At 45.4% G+C, this 7,592-nt stretch overlaps 1 long non-coding RNA gene across 1 annotated transcript; it reads left to right on the top strand.

The window, feature by feature from the left end:
* Positions 1–4,173: 4,173 nt before the first annotated feature.
* On the top strand, positions 4,174–6,689 carry LOC136636837 (uncharacterized). The gene is made up of 3 exons (XR_010793556.1): positions 4,174–4,325; positions 4,470–4,536; positions 4,770–6,689. It is a non-coding gene; the product is annotated as an uncharacterized lncRNA (long non-coding RNA).
* Positions 6,690–7,592: the final 903 nt, after the last annotated feature.

The raw sequence follows: 7,592 nt of genomic DNA, 5'->3' as shown, positions 1-7,592 counted from the left end.
TATGACTTGCCCCCGACTGTATTCCTAGCAGCTCTGTCCTCTGCCTGACACATTTTCATGCCCTCCAACTTGAGATGGGAACTCTGTGATATGACAAATGAATGCTTTAGCCTTTTGCCCCCTGAAACCTGGGCATGAGTTAGGAGCGAAAGTGTACTACTCAGTCCCCTCAGCTTATAATGCTTCTGTCTCCAACCATGATGGAACTGCCAATCATTCTGGCATTGCCCAGGCTTTCTGGTGCACAGCTTGCTCAAAGGAGCATGAGATTGGAATAACAGGAGAGGCACCAGGGACCTTTGCAGGGCTGTGAGATCGTGCGTAACGTCTCCCTGCCCAGAGCTGAGCTTTAATCATTGGCATCAATCCCTTCTATAAGTGGGAGGAAGGTGCTTCAGAGCCATTCTTCTTCTTTCAAGACCTTCTTCACAGTCCATAAGCCACACGCACAGTCTGTGGCATGACAGTCAGTTGTAGGTTTAAAATGCTGAAGTCATTGTGGATAGGAATTCAGTAGCTTGTGATCTCCTGACCTGACAATACTGAATCTGATCTTTCCCTTCCAACTGAGCAAAGTTATCCCTTGTAAAGTGGTGACTCTCTTATATGTAGCAGAAGGTATTATTATTATTATTATTATTAACTGTATTTATATACCGCTTTTCAACTAAAAGTTCACAAAGCGGTTTACAGAGAAAAATCAAATAAATAATGGCTCCCTGTCCCAAAAGGGCTCACAATCTAAAAAGATGCAAAAAGAACACCAGCAGACAGCCACTAGAAAAGACACTGCTGGGGTGAGGTGGGCCAGTTACTCTCCCCCTGCTAAAAAGAGGAACACCCACTTGAAAGAGTGCCTCTTACCCAATTAGCAAAGGTAAGAGCAGGTAAGAGCAAAGGTCACTATTTAGTCCACCCGAGTGGATGTTGCTGCTGTCACCTCATGTTACTTTTTAAAAAGAAGGGTGACTTTTCCATTGTATTTGTTTGAAACATACCAAACATGGTAAGATCTACATCAGGGGTGTCAAACATAAGGCCCACAGGCCAGAAGTTCTTTATCTGGCCCTTGGGCTCTCCCAGCACCACTAACAATTGCTCTAAGTTGCTAAGCTGTGCTGAGGTGTCACTGCTGAAATGGCAGCCTGTATGATTATTTGGTTCTCCCATATTTTGTAAACTTGATCAAGATTTATGTATTTTCTCTTCTGCCATTTGCAGCTAACTAGATCCTAAGTGAGAAAAAATGCTTATTTCTGGTCATGACCTGCTTAGTGATATCATTTCCTGCTTAATGATATCACTTCCGGTTCTCAGCAGGCAACATGAGTGATATTCCAGCCCACTGTATAAACACCTGATCTATATCTACTCTCATACAATAAGATTCATTGAAATTAGTTTAGAACTGAGTCAAAACACTGGATCAAGTTTCACAAATGTTTGCACCTCAAAAAATGTTTACCCTAAAAAAGCCCCCTCCCAAATAGTGATTTTTTGGGAGGAAGGCATGAACATGTCAGTGGAGGCAATGCAACATTCCCTGTTTGTCATTCCTTGTTCGAGCTGAGGCAATGGAACCACCCACAGCACAGCTCTCAGGCAAACAGCCAACCCATTCTCCACAATTCATAAAGAGTTGGGGGAAAACAATTGACTCCACTGATGCGTGGTTACATAAAGAAATCCGATTGGTATATGGTGCCACTATAGTGGGCCTTCAGTATCCAAATGGGGTTTGCTTCCAGGACTCTATGTGGATACCAAAAAAATGGATGCTCAAGTCACTATATAAACACTATATAAAATTGGCATAGTATTGTATTGGTAGTTGGCAGGTCTTAAGACCCAGAGTGACAAGCTAGCTGACTGTGTCCATGCCAAAGCATCTCCAGGTTGGAGGGAGCTATTGGGTGAGGCACTGCAAAAGGTAGAGAGGAAAGCACCAGCCAGATCCTGCAATTGCACATGAGGAGCTCGTTGGCAGCCAGGGAGAAGGAAGGAAGGAAGGAAGGAAGGAAGGAAGGAAGGAAGGAAGGAAGGAAGGAAGGAAGGGTAAATATATATATATATATATTTTGGTAAATATTTTCAATCCGCAGTTGGTTAAATCTGCGGATGCAAAGTCCATGAATACAGTGGGCCCACTGTATATAATCATGTCCTGACATCTCTGGGTGGGATTATTCATGGAGGGATAAGCCAATGAAAAAGTGCTGCCAAAGCAGCTTCAAAGAAGGAAAATGGCAACTATGCGCTGTTGAGGGCAGCCCCCCCCCCAAAAAAAAATACAACACCACGTTCATCTTGAACATGGTCTGACAGTGAAAAATTGCAGCCCTGAATCTTGCCACATGGCAGCATATTGAGAAAGAAGGCTCCCTACACAAAAATCAGAAATACACATTCGTGGATATTACAAATGTCTCAAATTACCTTAGATTTGGGGAAAACTCATTCTTTAGAAAGGAAATAAAAGGCCCAGCTTGTCAAGGCGGGACTGCAACACAGGAGCGCACAGTATCCTATTTACATTTTTTTCCTGAAACTGCTCCTATTGCTATCAAAGTGAGTTAAGATACCCTCTGTAAAACACCCGTAGTGCCTAACCCCAGAGAGTGGTACCCTGATGAGGTACAATGGGAAACCTCCCTTTGAAAAGCAACATGCTTAGAGAACACAAATGTACAAAGCCTTTGAAACCCATGTGGGCTTTTACCGCCTACTGGGTTTCACTTTTGACTCCAGTGTTCTCAAATGCAAACCAAAAAATGATTGATTCTTTCATCTGCTTAACCCACTGCAATGTTTTTTCATGAAAGATTAACATATTCTGAGGGAACCATCCATCAAATACTCTGTTCGAAAGACACAGCAAACCTGCATTACCTAGCGAAGTTGTCGAGTTGTCAACATTTTTTTTGTCCTCTGAAAAGAACCTTGATAGCCTGCTACGTCCCAAATGCAACCTCTTTTCCTCCATCCTCTCTCTCCATCATAGTGTGTCAGTGGCATTCCCAGAGGGGGGCAGTCCTAAGTTTCGCAGGGCAGCTCAACACGCTGTGTAAGTGGCCCCTTTCCCTCACCGTCAGAGCCATTATGGGCAGCCAGAGCAAAATGGAGGACACACCTACATGTAGCTCTCGCCACCTGGAATAGCTCTGATGGTGAAGGGGAGGGGTTGCTTACACAGCATGTTGAGGCGCCCTGCAAAACATAGTGCTGTGCCCCCCTCTGGGAACGCTACTGTAGTGTGTGCTGTTGTTGTTGTTGCTTTTTAGAAAGGGGCTGTCTTCATTTCAATGCTTTGTGTGATACCTTCTTCCTCATAGTTTTAATACCAAGAAGAGCAACAGCAACAATAAGTAGTACCAGAGTTGTAGTTTGTAGATGTCAAAATCATAGCAGGACTTTGTCGGGGCAGGAGGGCTGGTCTAGAGGGTAGATCCTCCGTTAACCCGAAGATAACATCAGAAGGTCGCCAGCTCGAGGACACCAGCAGCTCCCTGAAGGGCTGAGAATGGCGAGACCTTGAAGCAGCTGACAAGCCCAGCTGAGGGATGCCACCTGTTCTTGGTGTGAGCAAGAAGCGTCTTGGCTGCCCTCCATGTGAGAGATGGAGCTGCTTGCCAGCCTGTGTGGGAGAACTGGAGGCCAGAAGTGAGACCAAACCAGGAAGATCCATTCTGAAATGTTGTTGGTTCTTGAAAGAGAGAACCTCTATGTTTGTAAAAATCCCCTTGAGGGATTTAGAAATGCCTGCCTATGTAAACCGCCTTGAATAAAGTCAGAGGAATAATCCAATGACCAGAAAGGCAGTATATAAATACCTAGTTATTATTATTATAGCAGTCAAAGAAAAAAAGAGCATTTAGTACAATGAGAGCAAGGCAGAAGTTTTACAAAGCGATATCATCCTAAGTGTATTTATTCACAAATATGTACTACTGAATGAAATGAGACTGCTGGCCCAATTCTAACCTGGTGCAGTGCATGTTGTAGCAATGGAGGCTGTTGGAATTTGGATGCCATGCCACCTGCAGGACTCTGGAGGGCAGCGTACTGACAGTCACCTGAGACCATCTACCTATCCCTCTATGGTTCTTGTAGGAGGTGTGGCCTTTAACACCATTTCCTTCCCTCCTTCTCATGGTCTCTCTTGCTTTCACACCATCATAGAAGAAGGATGTGCTGTGCCAGGCTCCATGTGTGTCAGGCTATCCTCACCAGACCTCCACACAAAGGGAACAGCTCTAGGCTTCTCTGTTCCAAAGTAGTATAGCCTCTGATTCAGTTCGGAAGATGCATGTTTACAACTATGAACTGTGAGTAAAGTATTAATGAAACCTTAACGAAGCCTCCACTCCAGTGTATGTTTTATTAATAGCAACTAGCCAGGGTGGTGTATTTTTACCATAGGAAGTGCGAACTTTTGCTGATTACTCTGCTTCCCTCCTCCCTTCCAACAGAGGCCGTTTTACAGCAAACACAAAGTAGCCTCCATGCCAGTGGACAGCTGAAGACCCGCCAGAGCAGGTGAGGCTGTGCAAGGGGTGGAACAGGGCAGAATGGGGGAGGGTGTAGGCAGGATGGTGATGGGACAGGGAAGAGGGTGGATCACGCCTGGGACAGGGGTGAGTTTGGCAGCACATGCGGAATCCTGATCCTCTTCAGAGCCTGATCCGCCTTTACAGATCAACTCAGACTTCTTTATTTCTTTATTTACTTACTTACTTATCAATTTGTACCCTTCTTTATCTCCCTCCCAGGCATTCAAAGCATCTGTGCCAGTGATTGAGCTGGCACAGGTCCCAGCTGGTCCACTGAAGTGAAGCTGCTGACCTTCTAAATGAGAATTTCCTACCTCAACATGTTGTCCTTGACATCTCTCTGTGACATCTGTAGAACTTACAGCCCAGGAATGGGATGTCTCTCTCATGTTCCTGAAGGTCTTGTCCACATACCTCTCTGACTTTCTCAGCCTCTCCAAGTCGGTTTCAAGGGAACAAATGTGTTCCCATCAACCAGGAGCTCATTAAACAGAGGCCACACCCATGACCTTCTGCCCAGCAGGCAGATAGTCACATATACAGCACTCTGCAGTACACCGGAAAGTGCCCTTCGACAAATGAGTTTTTATCATCATGGCTAGCTATTGTTTGTTTGAGTTTTCTTCAAGAGGGTTTATAGTTTATTTACATGGAAAGCTAGGGCCGCAATCCTATGCCCACTTACTTGAGAGGAAGCCTCGCTGTGCAAAGTGGAATTTACTGCTAAGTAAACTGTATAGGATTGCAGAGCCAATCACCTCTTAACCTCGACAGCAGTGTTGAAAAACCTGTAAATTCCTCAAGATTTAACTACTCTGACTTTGAGGAGGGGAAGAGGAAGTTTTATCTTGGTGTGACCCAGAAGTACCCTGGCATACACAACTTTTGGAAGTCACTCTGATGGAATCCCCGCCCCCCCACCCTGCCAGATGCCTAGTTAATGTTATACTTTTTCTTCCAAACATCAATACTTCATGTCTATATTAAGGCCCCTGATGGGGGAATGCATTAAGAACTCAACAGACTCTTTCAGATCACACATAAGAACAGGGGCTTTTGAAATATGTGCACAGATCTTCCCACCCACTGTACTAGACTTTAAATTTCATGCTATTAAGCAAGAAAACTGTGCTTTCATCTGTTTACTGCACTGTATGAATTTTCATTAAAAATAGCTAAATACTTTCAGGAAGAAATTCTCAGTTTTCCCAGTAGCTTGGCTTTGAAGCTCCATAGAAACTGTAAGCTTGTCTTTTGAAATGTGCAAACCGTTAATAACAATTATGGCTATCGTTATTGTTATTCTTAAGTATTGCATTGTATGTTGTTTATCTGAAGTTAAGGTACTTCCACAAGATTTTTTTTTAATTATATGGGACTAACGCATTAACACATACTATGTGGGAAATGAAACATATGGTCCTCACTCACAAAAAAAGATTTGTGAAATCCAAAGTATCTACTTCAATTCCACTTTATAATTCCATTTATAACTCACCTTATTATTTGCAAAAGACTTCAAAAAGCTTAGGAGCAGGCTGGCGGTCTCCTCAATGTAAAGGGATATTTTCCCCTTACCCTAACACACCCAATGGGGCTACTTGGGGCTGACACACCCAAAGGGGCTACAAATCTGAGCAGCCCCATTTTCAGGCCTGGAAGGGAGGACTGGATATGGCAGAAGCCTACTCTGTCAATTCCACCCCTCCCAAGCCTGATCTGCCCCATCCTTCCTTGTCCCCCCCTCCCCACCGAGAAATGCCTCTTCCTTCCTCCCTTCCATTACCTCTCTGCGGCCTAGCATATCTCTTACCTCCACTGGCAGCATCAGCAGGGTAGTGCAGGCCTACCTACCAGCGCAACTTATTCTTTGTGTTTTGCAGACATGCTTTACAAGAGGTTTGGATTGCACTGTGGGCCTCAGTTATCTGGTCAAACGAATAACAGCCCAATCCTGAGCTCTGCGCGCTGGCTCACCGCCAGCGTGCACTTTCTCAAACATGCCATAACGCACGTTTGTGAGCCCTAGCGCTAGTGCTTCATCAGTAGTAGCGCAGCGCCAGTCAGCACTGGGCTACTGCCGGGCGAGCACCGGAGCTCCACTGCTCAGGGGTCGCATAGACCGCTGAGCAGCGGTAAGGTAGGTTTAGGTGTGGGGGAGAGGTGGGAAAGAGGCATTCCAGGGCGGGGGGCAGAGAGAGGGCGGGGCAAGGCCAGGAGAGGGTGAGGAGGAGGTTTTCCGGGAGGAGGGAGCGGGGTAGGAGGAAGTCGGGACCGGTGGTGCTTTTCTCCACCTGATCCAGAGCCTCCGTGTCGGGCTCGCTGCCTGACACGGAGGGGCCTTGATTCTCTGCTGACCTTTGGGTTGGCGGAGAATTAAGTAGCCCCATTGCAGGGCTACTTGCTTCACCTGGGGGAAGGAGACACAAGTCCCATTCTCCTGAGGAGCCGCTGGCAGCTACCCAGAGTGCGCAGGATGCCGCGGCAGCCATTTTCAGCACTGCTGCAGCCCTGCACTCCGGGCAGCTCAGGATTGGGCTGTAAGTCCATAGGAGAAAAGGGGGCTTGAGCTACATAGAACCAAATCCACTTTTCAATCCACTAGACTTCTTGTAGCTTCTGAAATAATGGGCCAGTGCTCATTTACCTAACTCAGAAACATGGATGTAAAAATAAAGCATTTGCACATTAGAAGTGTTTGTCTTAGGAATTTTTTTTAAAAAGTTACTTATTACGTTTCCAAAAGCTTGCAATTCTCATTTTGGCACCTGCTAGCAAATTAACTACTAGCATCCCTTCCCACCACCTTACCCAGCTTCTCACCTCATCCAGCAAACTAGCAGTGGTGTAAGGCAAAGTTTATGGTGCATCATGTCCTTAATTATATCATTCCCCAGAATTTCAAGAAAGTAGGTTACCTCCTCGTTAACATCTTTCATACACTTCCAAGCAAAATTTTAACATGCGTACATAGCTTCTCTTTCTTCTGATAAGTGGTGATACATAAAGTTCCATCCAAGCACAGGGGTTAATGCTTCCCCC

This window comes from Tiliqua scincoides, chromosome 1, assembly GCF_035046505.1.
Source record: "Tiliqua scincoides isolate rTilSci1 chromosome 1, rTilSci1.hap2, whole genome shotgun sequence".
Taxonomy (NCBI): domain Eukaryota; kingdom Metazoa; phylum Chordata; class Lepidosauria; order Squamata; family Scincidae; genus Tiliqua; species Tiliqua scincoides.
This window is presented reverse-complemented; position numbering and strand designations above follow the sequence as displayed.